This window comes from Camelus ferus, chromosome 8 (assembly GCF_009834535.1).
Source record: "Camelus ferus isolate YT-003-E chromosome 8, BCGSAC_Cfer_1.0, whole genome shotgun sequence".
Lineage (NCBI taxonomy): Eukaryota > Metazoa > Chordata > Mammalia > Artiodactyla > Camelidae > Camelus > Camelus ferus.
Window position 1 is genome coordinate 34,862,105 of NC_045703.1, and position 15,567 is coordinate 34,877,671.

General features: G+C 37.4%; 1 long non-coding RNA gene across 1 annotated transcript in view; it reads right to left on the reverse strand.

Annotated features, from left to right (window-relative positions):
- The window catches only part of LOC116665349, a 197,887-nt gene that overhangs the window by 153,448 nt on the left and 28,872 nt on the right, over positions 1–15,567 (reverse strand). The gene's annotated exons all lie outside the window — the stretch shown is intronic.

The window sequence follows — 15,567 nt, forward strand, 5'->3', positions numbered from 1 at the left end:
TTACCAACAAAAGCCACGAAAAAAAGAACTCTGCTCTTCTTTCTCATAACTGCACTCATAATGTGGATTAATGTTACTGTGTTTGTCTAAAGTAAAAATATTTGAGGGTTATTATTATTATAATTATCATTATTTCTTCCACAACCACCACACACAAGTAGCCATCAATTCCTTGTTCAAAATTCCCTGTTGTCCCTTTTCATTTGCATAGCCTTGACACAGATCTCTATCATCTCTTGCCAGAACTACTGCAACCATATTGTTATTTTTCATTCAACCATCAGACATCTTTCTAAACACAAATAGTGTCTTGTCAATTCCCTGCATATCTTCCTTTTATGACTTCTTGCTACCTTATCCAAAACATTGTTATCATGCTGATAAGTATTTTCAAAATCAGCTTCTAACATGTCTCTTCAATCTCATGATGCAGCATTCCCCGTCATGCAACTCAGGTTCCAGTCATATTCAATTCCCTCTATTTTAAACATCCTTTCTTTTACTTTTTCTTGAAAATTTCTACTTTTAATTTAAAAACTCAAATGTTAACTACTCTATGAATACTGTCCTCTTTCTTACAAAGTCTTAATTATTCCCCCTTGGTACTTCCACCGCACTATCCACATACCTTTTTTATTGCTTTGTAGGTTAAGTACTGCCATTTTATTTTACTGGTTGGTTTCTCCCAATGGAATATGAGGTCCTCGAAGGTTATATCTTTTTAACTTTGAGTCTTTCTGCCTAGTGCAGTATCTGAGAATACTACTCCCTCAATAAATATTTGTTGAATAACCACATATAATATCATCATTATAAAGTAAACTAATTCTTTCCCAATTTGCTCTAGCAGAAAGGCATGGATCCAATTCATCTAAAACTCAACAAAGTTATTTAGCCAAGTATTTAAAACAGGACAAACTGGGACAAAGTCATCTTCTACTCTGCTTAAAATTGAAGACCATTCCTACTCATATAAATTGTATCAGTAATTGAGGATAGGAGTTGAAATAAAGTTATAATTTTTTCTATAAAAAGATCATAGGTGTTGGAGCATTTACGCTTTTATTTTGTGGAATCAGCAGTACATACTAGATCAATAAATACAGAAAAATTCTCTCCTTGTTCTTAATTGACTTCGCAGAAAGATAAAATGGTATAATAATGTTCAACCAGAAGAGTGATATACTTAAAATCTTCTTATTCCTCATGAAAAATATGAGATTGAAAGACCAAGTCTTGTAAACTGGTAAAATTTGATGCCTAAACATTATTATGGGTTACTAATTTTTCTCAGAAGGTTATCTTTTCTGAAAATGTAATAAACTCTCCCTCACAGACAGATGCTTTGTCTCAGTCATCATTAAAGTTCAGGGTTGACCAAGACACATGGAACATATGAGGGGCTTTATTGAGTCCATAAATGAAAGAATATGAAAGTAATTACACTTTATATAAAAATAAATACATATCATTCAAATTAGGGTGTCAATATTTTGGTCTCCAAAGATCCTCTGAAGTAGCTTTTTTCACTTTAACTTATTTTTCAATAATTCACTCAACAAATAATAAGTCCATATTATGCTAAGTGTAATAAGCCAATAAAAAGAAAACAACAAATACATATGGTTCTACTTATATGAGGTATCTAGAAGCAGTCAAAACCACAGAGACAGAAAGTAAATGGTGATTGCCAGGGGCCGAGGAGAGAGAAGGATGGGGAGTTAGTTTTTAATGAGTATAGAGTCTCAGTTTTACAAGATGATAGAGTTATGAAGATGGATGGTGGTGATGGTAGAAAATTATTAATGCATTTCATACCACTAAAACTGTACACTGAAAATGGTTAAGATGGTAAATTTAATGTCTGCATATTTTACCGTAACTTTTATAAAACCAGAAAAAAAAAACACTGAGTCCTACATTTAAGCACTTATACTCAGCTTTGGAAAACAAAATGAACAAGATATAATCCCAGTCTTCAAAAAAAAAAAAAAAAAACTCACATAAACTAGAAAGGGAAAGAAAAGAAGATCAATGCCTTGAACATGGAGCATTTTCTAACATGTTTTAGAAAACACCAGCCTCTGAGACACTACCTCCCAAAAAAGTGGCCCACAGCCTGAGAATGAAAGTGGGAAATGATCAATGCTCTATCTTTGAGATCCACAATGACAAGAGCCAATTACAGTCTCTGAAACAACATGCAGCAAGGAAATACATTTAACTCAGAAACTCCCAGGCTCATGTGATGAAACGTTTTCTTTGCATAATACCTATTAATATACCAGATTCACAGGATATGCTTTAGAAAGTGAAGTATTCAAAAGTTCTATAAGGCAGGAGATCTCGTGAAAGTAGAAAAGAAAAACAGAGGAGGGGCCTCTCGCTCTGCCTGGTGGAAGTTGAGGCAGAGGGCAGGGTGGGGCTGGACAAAACACTTCATAGGGGAAAAAACTTCCATGTGGAATTCTAGGATGAGAAAAATCAATCAACACCCATTAAGTCTAAAGAAATAATTCAGTCATCAAGATTATGCTTTCATAATTCCTAGTTTACATTCATCATTAGCCCCTACGCATACTTTTAAGCTTTTGAAATTAAGAAATATCTTTGTATGAGAATGTGAAAAAATCAGGAATTCAGTTTCAATTCTACCTAGAGCTAGTTTAGTTCTCTGATAACCCTCACAAACTAGCTCTTACAACTGTACTTCTGCCCTGTCTCTGAGGAGTGAACCCTCATAAGCCAAGTTTAGGGACTAAACCCTATTTTATCACTTGTATCTCTGAACTTGTCATGGTGACCTTCTTTGTATCTTAAGCGATTTTGACTTGCTCGTAATGATGGTGCTTACCCCAGCACCCTCTATCCAAATTCTGCCCTAGGGTCTGCTGTTCAGCCCCATGCAAGCTCAACCCTGCCTCCTACAAATAGACAGCTCTACCTGCCTAGATAGATGTTTAGTTCCCTTTTGCACATAGACTTGCTTTGCTTTGTTCCACTTATGTATGATGATACCAGTTTGATGCTTGTGGGTCTCCCTAAAGCACAGAAAAATTTGGTGTCTTGTCTTCTGTCATGGAATGTCCAGGCTGAGAACAACTCTGGACCTCTATCACTCATGTTCACACTAGCTCCCAGTTCTCACCCCTCTATCCATTTAGCAGGCTTAAAAATACAACTGCTTTATTTTACCTTTGAAAGCTTCTTATACCAAATACACCAGCAGAGTTTTTTCTCTGTCCCACTCACAGACTGTCTGGGAAGAGGGACACTGGCTTCCAAGCCTTCCTTTCCTTGCTGAATTCCAAAATACATCTTCTCTGTTTTTCTAGGATTTTATTGCTAACTGCTATGAAAGAACAAGCATGCGAGAGTGACAATGTTTTAAAAATTCTTACAAATGTTTTAAAGTCATATTATTGACCTATAGATAATAATGTCACTTATGCATACTTTATACAGAAGTCTGCACACATTCTCAGAGAATAAGCACATATCCACATATACCCTGAAATCAAATCTACATAAACTAGAGTGAATGACTGGATGTTTTCAGTGACTGGACTAGTGACAAAAGAACAAAACACTTTACCAAGAAAATACAGCCATTAAAAGGTGGATTAATATTGAATCTTTTACTTCAGTGGAGGTTTATAAAGTCTGAGTGTTCCAAAAGAACACAGAACATTTCTTATAAAAATATAAAGGAAAAAACTAAGCCAAGCTACCTTAAAAGTGTTCATATGTGTGTTAAGAATACAGATATCTATCTCTCCATCTGTGTGAGTATGCCTACCTGGTATGAAGCAAGATTAAAATCTAGAAAAAGTTTCATCTTATATGGCCCAGAGTTTAAAATTTATCCCTCCGGTATCTAAAACAGAAGAGTTTGCCCATGTTTGTTTCCTGAGAGAATGGATTTGCATAAAAGACAGAAGCAACTAGAAGTCTTGGATGTAATAATAAAAGTCATTCTCTAAAAGTCATGACTTTAGTAAAATAATAAACCAATTATTTTAAATCTCCTATTCTAGGAAAGGTCTTAGTCATTAGAAGGCAAGTTCCAGAATGCTTTAGCATCCAGTTAAATCCAATAATTTGCCTTTGGTGACTCAGGGTTAAATCATTCCATAATTACTGATTTTCTAACATTACTAGCACTGAAAAGAACTAATTTGTCTGGACCAGTTCTTCTTAGGGGACAGAATTTATGAGTTTTATATACCAGCCATCTGTTGAAAGAGTGAATTTAATGAGTCAGTCCATAACAAAGAATTATAAAAACCAATGGTTATAAAGAGTAAGACTGCAGGGGAGTGAAAATCATCAAAATCATCTTGAAGATCTGGGACACCAAAGAAGAGAGCTATGTAATGGGAGGAAGGCTTAGGAATCAATCACACCGACAAGCTAGGTAGTGTGTAACATTATAAAGCAACTGAAGAGGACAAAATGTCTCCGTGTTCTCCAATGAGTAAATCCTGGATTGAAAATTAGATTTAAGAACAGATTATTAAAGAATATTTATTAGTTAAAATGCTCTCAAGTTGAGAGAATTCATGTTAAGATTTATTTATAGATGCAAACCAACATGTGGAAGCTATAGGAGCCCTTTCTCACCAGGGTCCATGTGCTCATAAGACTCCTGACAGGGAGCCAAGATATGGCCCGGAATGAATACAAGCTCCCTATCCATGGGGGTTTCCTCTGGTTCGTGTGCTCTGTCTTTGTGCTTTATATATACATTGGTCCAAAATAACATGTCAGGTATAACGCCAAATTTAGATAATTTCTCTATTTTTCTTAAAAATAAAATGAATATGAGGAGATCACCCTACAAAGGATACATGTCAAGCTCTGAACTGATAGAATATAAATCTATCTGATGTAACAGCTTAGCAATGGATTGCCCACTGTTTTGCTCTTCAAGGAATTTTACCTAAAGCTACAAAATTATCTATTCATTTGAAGACCCCTCCCAAAATTAATTTCTAAGTGCTCCTTTGGGGTAAAATTTCCTACCTGTTTCCTTCTAAGTTTATAGTATAAGATGTTTGTCCAATGCCAAGAGGACCTACAGAGATCAGGCATATCAGTTTGCTAATTTCTTATACAGATAATACTAGAAATATGACAATAACATCATTACTGTAATTTTGCAAAGATGTCTTCTGAGTCATCACATTTATTTCTAGAAAGAGGGTGGAAGAAAATAATTTAGGAAAACTAAATTAGTAAAAGATGTTATTATTCATATGTCAAATGAGACAGCTTCTTGAGGTTTGTAAATGATTGAGAGAGAACCTTACAATTCTGTAAAGAAAACTATGCACAGTGATGCCTACAAAAAGAGGCAATTACTTTATTGTCAACTAGAGTTACAGGGTAGCAGAGTGGGTAGCAGTGTTGATTATTGTGTGCTAACACGGCTGTTTAGGGATTTTCTCTTACCCACTATGCCATTTTATGAAGGATATTTAATAAATTCATAGGCTGAATTCAACTAAGCAAATAGTAAATAGTAATGACAATAATAATAACAACAAATTGTTAAAGGATACAAACAAAACTCCTTTGCGTGGAAATACAGCTCTGGCTCCTGTGCATCTCTGGCACTCCTGACCACTAGCCTGTGCTCCTGTCACCTGGCCTCCCATCCTGCTATATGGTCTCTGTGCCTGCTTGTTCATTTGCCTTGGCCACATGTGCCCTCCTTCTCTAAATCAATTACCTCCTTACTGAATCCTCCTTGATTCTCCCAGACAGAGGGAGTTGCTACTTCCTCCAAGCTCCCATAGCATAATATGTTATAAACCCTTGGATAAATTTGTGTAATGATTGCACCACCACCCTCTCAATAATTCTAGTTTAAAAAAACCTCAGTCATTTTCCCCCATTTCTCCCTTTTATTTCTCTCCTATACTTAATTTAATTTTTCATGCAGTCCTACATTCAGCCAATATTTACTGACTATAAAAAGATGTCCTTGCCCTGGGTCAGACCACACCTCTTACAGTGAAGACACTCATAGCTCCCTCTCTGTTCTCACTACCTCTAAACTCCCCACTCACTTTCTAGGAATCCACAAGTCCAGTCATCACTTACTTAAAATAGATTTGCTATCATTTTGATTTTCAAAAATGTTTAATCTTTCTTACTCTCTAAAAAATTAAATCAAAATTCCTCAGCAGAGCACAGAAAGCTGTTTAATGACCTGGTTCTGAAAGGCATAAGTTCCAAATCCGGTCCTAAGCCACCTACCCTCTGCTCCATGAACACCCTACACAAGTTCACACCTTTTATTCTTGCCTATAGGCACCATGATCTGGGCTTCCCTTTTCTCTCTTTCATGCTATCAAAATCTTGTCATTCTTCAAGATCCAACTAAATGCTACCCTTCCCATGAAACCTCTCTCTTCAGCCACAGTCAAAATTAAGCATTACTACTTCTATATGCTCACAAAGCTTCATCATTTCCTCTTCTCAAATGTGCTTTCCAAGCCTTGTATCATGTTATTCGATAAATAGTCTATATGGCACACCACCTTCTTCTTGAAAATTAAGTATTTGTGTTCAATAAAAATTAGTATTTAACATGGTTACTGTGAATAGTAACAAGAACTCTGATCATTCTAAAAGTTTAAAAAATCAGATTCTGCAATAATTATAATAAAAGAGAAGAGATTAAATGAAGTCTTTCAACACTAAAGTAATGTGTTTCAGAGAAGGATTGGCATTTAATTTATACAGGAGTTGTTGTTCCAACAGGGCAGAAGGCCCTCCAGGCATTCTCCTCAAAGATAGATAGATAAAGAAGTAGAGAGATACATATATATTATTTTGCATCAATATGTACATTTTATATATGTATATTCACACAGATCCCAGACATACAATTCATCCCCTCTGGAAAATCCACACCTACTTCATCTCATGCCTATTAATGGAATCCATCAAGAGCTGGGAAGATGGACACAAAGACTCTTGACCACAGGACAGCCTTCCTAAAGATCTGACTCTTGTGACTGACTCAGACTACCTTAGCAGTCCCCTCAGCTTGACTAAACTTTAAACAGTTTCCACCTTGACTATCGAAACCTAACCCCACTTTCTTTGGATCATTTACTTTGGAAAGTTTGCAATTTAAATTCTTTCTCTGCCCCTTTGAGATGAAATCTTCAGCCTCTTGTCAGTTTTATAAGCCAGGACCTCAAGTGCCTGGGAGCCATCCCTTTGAAATATAATCATCTAGGAAGATAGCACCCCTATCTCCTAGTCCCTGTGGGAGGACAGGAGCCTAACTTAGATAAGTACCAATTATCAAAGACAGCTATCCTAATCACATTGACAGCCTCCCCCTAACATCCTCCAGGTCTTTTCCATTAGCTTAGACTGGTGCTTAAAAACTCTGCCTTTTGTTGGACTTGAATGTAGTCTCTCTCCCCTATTTCAATAGTTTTGACCCCTTTTGCAATAGTCTTGAATAAAGTCTTCCTTCTGTGTTTAACTTGTCCGGTGCAATTTTTCTTTGACACGACACGCTGAGCAAGCTACTGCGCTGCTGCTGACCATTTAAGTGAGGCGAGTTTCACCGTGTCATCCTCTATCATTCTTTGATAAGGGTTAAACTGGGATGACAGGTGGTTAATATCCCCACTTCTATGATCCTGTGGTCGCATGCAAAGGGTAAATAGGAGAAAAGACATCCTACTTATTTCTTCCTGGGATTAAATTCAACTGAAGAAGTAGTCTTAAATAAATAAATGGAAATTTATTCTGAAAAAATTAGTTGTGTTCCACTTCTCCCCCTCTAACTTTTCACAGTAGACCTGCTCTGTATATATAACCAACCATCTCTTATGATGATACTGCAAAAATTGTTCATGTCCAGGTGATTAAAGTAAGTTTGATTTACTTTTGAGTAGTTTTTACAGTCAAGGGAAGAGAACAGCACCACTCAGTTACTTAGACAGCATAGCTTTGTGACTTTTTAGCCCGTCTGTGTATCCACAAATTAAGATAAGTACAAAACTGTCTGTGGCTGCCCTTAAACAAGTAATGTATCCACACTTCTAAAATGTATTTTTCCAAACATTCCGTTAGAATATTCTAGCCCATTTTCTTCCAATGTCTATTGTAACAAACAAAGAGTACACAGTAAGTTATGAGAACAGGTATGTCACTACAAATTGCCAGGGATTTTTAGGAGCGCAGAGATAAAACCAACAAAGAAGATGGAGACAAGATATATTCAGAGTGACATTCAAGAATTCACAAAAGACATATTCTGTGAATCACTTTATGAAATGTATTTGACTCAGATGTACTCTCCCCTTTTAAATCATTCTTTGAATGGCTCTCCCTTTGGACATTTCAGGATAATTTAGCTACAAAGCACTACATACAGAGGTGACAATTTGTGATTTATTGCTTGTGGAGCAAAGAAGGTAAAATATAAAGAAAAGTTTGTTATTCCAGTTTGGGAAGGCAATCTATAAGAAATTTCCTATATTTTTCATCTGAATTACATATTTAAACAGAACCACAAACGGGATTCTGGGTAGGATTAGGATTTTTAAATTTTATTTCTTTTGAATTTGAAGTAAAGTTCTTATGATAGGCCTTTTATCTTGTCAGAGTTCAATGCTAAAGACATACACCCAATTCAAGTTAAGTGCAATTTTTAAAATTTTAATGAAAAAAAGTATATGCCTATATATTAACAATGATTCTCTCTGGCTAGTGAGGCACTAGGAAATTTTATATTTCCTTTTCTTTGCTAGTTTTCCTTTCTAATTTTTCTGTGTTAAATATGGATCAATTGCACAATAAAAAGCTAAACATGCTCAAATAAGTTAGCAGAGGGTTATTCATCAAAACAATTATGAACACTTTCTAAAAATTCCTCATAGGATTCCTTAAAATTGCCAACTCCCAATAGTTATTTGATACATGAACTATCTTGGTTAAAGTTACTTTTTATACTGGATTCACAAGGTCATATTTTTTTCCTACAGAAAACAGAGTATAGGAGCTATTTGAGACATGGTACTCCGACATTACCTTGAGTTGTGCAAAATGAGAGTGATTTTCAAGATACGAACTAATGACTCAAAAGTAGCTTAAAATCTCACAGTGGTTCTCCACCGTGCCCAGAAAGAAATTAAACAGTCCTCACAAGGGCCCACAGATTGTGGGTATCATAATAATGATAATAAATACAGGTGCTAATGTTCATTGAAAATACTCTGTTTCACATTATGCTAAGTATTTCCCAAGAATTCATTCATTTAGTCTTAAAAACCCCCTTCTGCGGTAGGTATTACCACGCCCCGTTTTCAGATGCAGACCTAAGCCAGAGGGGTCCAGGTGCTCCCATGTCATTTGTCAGCCAGAATGAGACTACTGTGGCTCAGTAACAATTTTTATTCTAAGATCTGTCAACTCTGGACCATGGTCACAAAATGAGGAACAAACAGTGGGCTCTTAGAAAAAGTTTTCTCATGTAAAAGAACCCTCTGCTAACATATGCATTTAATACCCAATATTCATACTTAAACTCAAATGTTATGAAAATACTTGAGGCTAACAGACCATTTATTTCGTCAATTCTTTAACAAGAATATGTTAAAATGTATAGTATTTCACACTTTACAAATCACTGTCATATGCATTATTTCATGTATTCCTCATACCAAATACATGACATAGGAATTATTTTACAGAGACGAAAACTAAAACTTACAGATTAAATGATTTCTCAATGGTTTTACAACAGAAAAGCAGGAGAGCTGACCCTTAAATCCACGTTCTTCTTCTGTCTTCTGATGGTGTTTTCAGTCTACTAAGTTCTAATATTAATGTTTCCCTCTAATTCACTGTCTTATCAGTAACCAAGGAACAAAAGAACTACAGTTTGGGAAAGAAGTAATAATGCTTATTAACTTGCTCTACTTGTCACAAGTAAGCCAGTGGCATCACATGGAAATCACATTCAAGCAGATGTCACCTCCCCCACTCTCCCATCAATCCACATCCTGACAAGGCTTTGGAAACCGGAGAAGTCACACAAATGCCCAGTGGACAAAGCAGGGACCAAGTTGCCCAGGGCAGCTACTCCTTAAATACTGATCCAAGCATGGCATGCATGATGGGGGAATTTAATTACCTCTCTACGTTATGCATAGTCTAAGAATAGAAGCCGTGACATCTTTAGGCTAAAGTTCCAACGATGCATTGCAGTCACAAATTGCAGGTTTCCACTTTGTCTATTGGGTCTGAACACAGTGTGAAGCTAACCACCAAAGAAAGCCATTTGGGGAATAGCTGGATAGCAATGAAGCGGAGAGAGAGTCTGGAGTGACATTTCAGCAGCTCCCTCACAGCAATCTCTCCATAACAGCTTTTACAGCCTTAGGTCAAGGCCTGTTCCAAATTCAGGTCATCAGAGCCTCCTAAGTGCCAGTTGGACCGAGCTCTGAGTTTACATATGTGTCACTCACAAAGCAGTTACAGTGTAGCACAGTCAGAGAAAGATTTCATTAGTTCTGGCCAACAATATGCAGTGCACTCAAAGGCACCAGAAAATGTGATTTTATAACTGGTAGAAGATAGAAATATAAAATAAATGCAGCTCATGCTCTAAGAAATTTTAAAGACCTGACAAAAAGAAAATATCCCAGCTCCTCACTGGATCATGTAAGACCTCCGTTAGTCTGTATCTTGTCTTCTTTTCTGACCTCCTTGCCCAACACTCCTTAACCCCATGCTCCAGCCAAATGACTATTCTTTCAGTTTCTACTTTCTTTCCTGTCACTTTCTTTGCACAACTTATGCAACTTCTGCAGTGCAAATACATCTTATGAGTTAGCTCTCTTATGAAATTCTTGTTTGTGTTCCATTTTCAATTTTCAACCCCACGTACAGGAAATTCCCATCTTCCTCTATTACTCTATATCTCCTGGGACGAACTTCTCTGATAGTACCTGTCATATGAAATCACCATCATTTGTCCACACGTTTCTGAGCATTCCACTAAATGATAAGTTCCGCATCTATGTCATATTCAGCTTTACAGCTCCAAGGCTTAGGAAAGTGCCTAGCATTGAAAGGAACTGGTTGAAATGAAACAACAGATAAATAAATCACGTACCCACAAAACTGTGTATCACTCTGGTGGTTAAAAGCACAGGTCTGAAACCAAAACTGCCGAGGTTCAAAAATTTGCTCTGCCACTTAGTAGCTCTGTGATCTTCAACTAGTTACTTAACCTCTCTGTGCCCGAGTATCTTCATCTGTAAAGTGGGCTATTGTGTGATTTCACTAAGTTAACAGTAATAAATTAAAAAACACTAAAATCATAGCCAGGCACCCTGTAGCTTCTTGACAAATGTTAGCTATTATCATCATCATATTCCTATAACATGCCAGTGTAACAGAGCGGCCAAGATTTTGAGGTATGCAATACCACAGGCCTGAATTCAAATCACACTCCTCCACTTACAAGTTATGTAGCCTTGGGCAATTTGCTTAAGTTCTCTCTATTTTGGTTTTCTTGTCTCTAGAAAAGGGGCAATAATAGTGTCTGCATAACATAAATGTTTTCAGAAAGTTACAATTAACCTATACATGTCATTAACACAGAGTCTGGCACATATAAATATTCCATAAAAGTGAGCTACTCACTACTGTGGTTTTTGATTGTATATCAAAAGCAGTATAAAATTCCTTGGGTATTACCCCAAGATAGACACCCTCACCTACCTGGCACTTGATTTGTACCTCCTTAGTGCGGTGGCAGGGAATAAAGTCACTGAAGAAGTAGAAAGTGTGTCAAAGTAAGGTATGTTTATGCCCCCCCAGTTTTAGTTCTCCAGGAAATAGGATATGCCACTTACTGCTTTTGAACAGGTTAGAACATAGTTATTTGTGCCAGCCCTGGGTCTGCCTGCCTTTAGGTCCATTTCCAACTTTCTCACCATCTTCTATATACCATGGGTATGGCGAGTGGAAAACTAGCTCTTGCAATGGAAAGGGAGTGGCAACAGACTGGATGGTGAAGGAAACAGGGTATTTCTCCTCCTCCGTCTGCCAAGGGCAGCTTCATATCTCCATTATGGTTCCAGTTCCCACCAGAGAGGCCCATACTGGCCCCAGCCTCTTTTGGGGTGACCCCAGTCCCCGAGTACCAGTTAACAGCATACCCTTTCTTTGTCTCTCCAGCTTAGGGTAATGGTTGTTGTTGCTCATTTCCCTGCAGTTTCATATATAACTCTCAGCTCAAAACATCATCAGAGTAAACAATTCCCTGCATTTATTCCCCAGTGATTTCTGTTTTCCCAGCTAGACCCTGATTGATCCAGTGATCTTTGTCTCATCCATCTCTACTCTTCATATGATTGGTTTAGAAAGTGCCGTTTAGCTTGCCTTTCTTCATGCATTCATGCATGCACACCCATTCATGGTGCTGCTGTCTCCTCCTCAAGAAACAAAGGCAGGCTTCTGTAGTCAGGAACAAACTGGTCACGTGGGTTGATTCTGAAGTGACTTTGTCATCTAATGCAGCATCTCTTGGCTCTTGATATTTTGCGCCTCCTCCATCTACAGGGAACAATGTCTGGAGACATATTTGGTTGTTATAATGTGAGGGGGAGGGGAGGCAGGTGCTACCAACATCTACTGAGTAGAGGTGAGAGATGCATACTGCTAAACAACCTACAGTGCACCAGAAAATAATTCTCAGGCCCAAAGTGTCAGTAATCAATTGAGAAATTCTGATCTAATGACATAAAACTACATTTTCACACTGCTAGATGCTTGCAGTGGCTTCTGAGCTACTGCAGGTCACAGACACTACTTGGGACCTAAGGTTGTTGGCCATGATCATATAGTCTTGCCCATGGCTGTCAGTTGGCAGGTACAATTCATATTAATTGATCTGCATAAACTTGAATTTCACTACTTATTTCTTTGTTTTGTCAATATGCATGCTGAGAAGACAAAAGAGCAGCATGTGTCAAAAGAGCAAATTTTCAGATGAAGATCTTTGTGCTATATAATTTTTTTTTAAGTCCTATTACTTGATCTTACCAACCGTCTGTGCAGAAAATGACAAATTTTTCATAAGATACTTTTTTAAAAAGTCACCTGGTCATATACATTCTACTAGAATATTTGTAACATTTTTCTTTACAAGAGGGAAGCTGGCTAGTCTGCTCTCAATCATTTTTCTCTTTCCTGATGTGTATCGAATCGTCTGTTTTTAATCTCGGAGCATAGATGCATAGATGAGGCCCTGTGGCTGGGTCTCCCTAAATTGTATACCACCAGCGTGAGGCCTTAGACGACCACTTTCTCAGTTAAGATCTCAGTTTCCTCATGAGCTAAGTGAGGAGGCTGAGCTAGTTAAGAGTTCTTTTCCTGTTGTAGAACTTTTACTCAAATACGTATTTTCAGCACTTAAGTAACATGTTCATATATTGGCTCTTTAGGGAGCAAAATTTATACAAATGCAGTAAAAGTTTTCATCCAGGCCTGGTTCATTCAATATGTAAGCCTTAATAAATAAAAGTCAGGCATGGAACGTTACTAGACCCGTGTTCCCTCCCCCTAATCCTGTTAAAATGTGTATAAGAGTGCCCCTGAGACATGACAAATCTGTCATAAACAGACCCAAATCACTGCTGCTCTCTTTCTGACAACTTGGAGTGAGAATGGACACCATATGCAGGACTGATCTCACACCAACTTCTGCAATTACCCAGGGATTTCCACATCTCTGTCTACTGAAAGAAAAGGAAAAAATACACAAATCTAGTCCCATTCCTAACAGAACAGCCAAAAGAGGCATTGGCAGCTATACGCTCCTGCACATAAAAAAGAGGTTTGCGGTTTTTTGTTTGTTTGTTTGTTTGTCTGTTTTGATTTTTTGGAGTTTTTGTTTTTTTAGGAATAAGCTTTGCCTTAGAAAGAAAAGCCTCAGGGATGCCTTTCCTTTACTGGTTGAAGCATCTGAAAACAGCTGCTGACAGATGCCTCACGCTCTCCCAGCTCGAGTCCCACAGGTAACCAACTTCCTTGATGCTCCTGCCTCCACACTCTAATTTCTGGGGGTCTTGACTGTCTGTCTACTCCAATAATAACCTCAGTGAGTAGAGACTATGTTTTAATTCTGCTCTCCTTGCAGCTTCTACTACAGCACCTCTTCTCTTTAAATGTTAAATCAGAAGGTAGCTGAAGGTGAAACCCTAACCCTTTTTGAAAAACTGCAGCAAATCCCACAGATTTTATTCCTAAGATTTTTGTGTCCCCAGATGATCTTTACCCTCTTGGTACAGCAACTCAAAGTTGAGATAGGGAGGAGTTAGAATTAGTATCTGAACAATCAGAGATGCTGAGATGTCTCAAAGAAGAAAAAAGGCGGAAAAGTGTTAACTTTTTTTGTAGTAATTGAGATCATTCATCCCTGTCACCTTAAAAAAGCCGAAGATACATTTCTTTCCCTGACTCCTCTTTCCTTTCCCTCTCCCCCTCCACCATCTTTCTCCATATCTAAAGATGAAGGTTAATATTAAGCATCACATTAACAGTTGTCAAATCAATCATGATTTCCTCTGAGTTATGTTACACAGAGCAACATGCTTTATCAGAAATCAAAGAAAGGACAGTGCCAAAAGTGGATGAGCTAATGTAAAATCACTTACATGGGCACTCTGGAGACGGAAACTCATTTAATATTTAATGTAGTCATTAACCTAAGAATGAGAGGAGATGGTAATGGATGGTCTACTCCTTTTTCCTATGGGACAGGGTACTGAAGTGAGCTGTCCCTTCTGGGATCAGATTCACACAAGTCTAAAATCCATAAAGTGGGTCACAGGTGAAGGGAATTGGAAAAGTCTCAAGTCTCCCAGATGTATTGTTTTAAGAGCACAGTTGTGCTCAGCAGTCTTGCCTGAAGTTGGCCACACTGCAGGAACCAGAAGCCATGTCAACTGAATTGCTCAATTAGTTTGTTATGGCAACAGACATGCTGTCCCCAACACACATAGTCAAACCACAGCAAATAATCAATTATTGAAGGAAACTATCTCCAAGAAGCATTAATCCATCAGGATATTGAAGGGCTTGTTTTTGTCTCTATTTAGATTTGGTTATCATTGAAGGCATTTGTCTGCTTGATGGCTACCCAGAGCTGTCCCTGAGAGCCTGAATGTCAAAATCAATTGAAAATTAAATGGGGAAAAAATACAGAAAACTCTATAATAGTGAAGGTCACTTTAAAAAGAACTTTTTCTATATATGAGTATTATGTTGCTGTAGGGAACATTCTCCTTATGCACTATGAATGCCAACTTTTATTTACATGAACTTTTAAACAGGTTCACCCTAAGCAAGTAACACCATTGTAATTGCTTCACTTTAGCTGCTGCATTACTTCTTGATAAGATAAAGCATACACTAAACTCACACTTGTTGCTTTATTAAACTGTATTTTTTCTACTACATATTATCTTCTTTGGTGTAAAATTCCAGAGGTCTCTGAGAATTCCATCCCACGAAGGA